Below are 366 nucleotides of genomic sequence, written 5' to 3' on the forward strand. Positions count from 1 at the left end.
GAGGGTGCCACTGTCCCCGTGAGGGTGCCACTGCCTCATGAGGGTGGTACTGTCCCCGTGAGGGTGGCACTGCCCCATGAGGGTGGCACTGTCCCCGTGAGGGTGGCACTGTTCCCATGAGGGTGTCACTGTCCCCATGAGGGTGGCACTGCCTCCGTGAGGGTGGCACTGTTCCCATGAGGGTGGTACTGTCCCCATGAGGGTGGCACTGCCCCATGAGGGTGGCACTGTCCCCGTGAGGGTGGCACTGTTCCCATGAGGGTGGCACTGCCCCATGCGGGTGGCACTGTCCCCGTGAGGGTGGCACTGTTCCCATGAGGGTGGCACTGTCCCCTTGGTGGTGGCACTGGCCCATGAGGGGGGCAC

The 366-nt window shown here is 66.1% G+C and overlaps 1 protein-coding gene across 1 annotated transcript in view; it reads left to right on the plus strand.

Annotated features, from left to right (window-relative positions):
* AGRN (agrin) overlaps positions 1 to 366 on the plus strand; it is an 85,113-nt gene that overhangs the window by 72,573 nt on the left and 12,174 nt on the right.

The sequence above is a fragment of the Corvus brachyrhynchos genome, unplaced genomic scaffold, assembly GCF_000691975.1.
Source record: "Corvus brachyrhynchos isolate BGI_N302 unplaced genomic scaffold, ASM69197v1 scaffold68, whole genome shotgun sequence".
Taxonomy (NCBI): Eukaryota; Metazoa; Chordata; class Aves; order Passeriformes; family Corvidae; genus Corvus; species Corvus brachyrhynchos.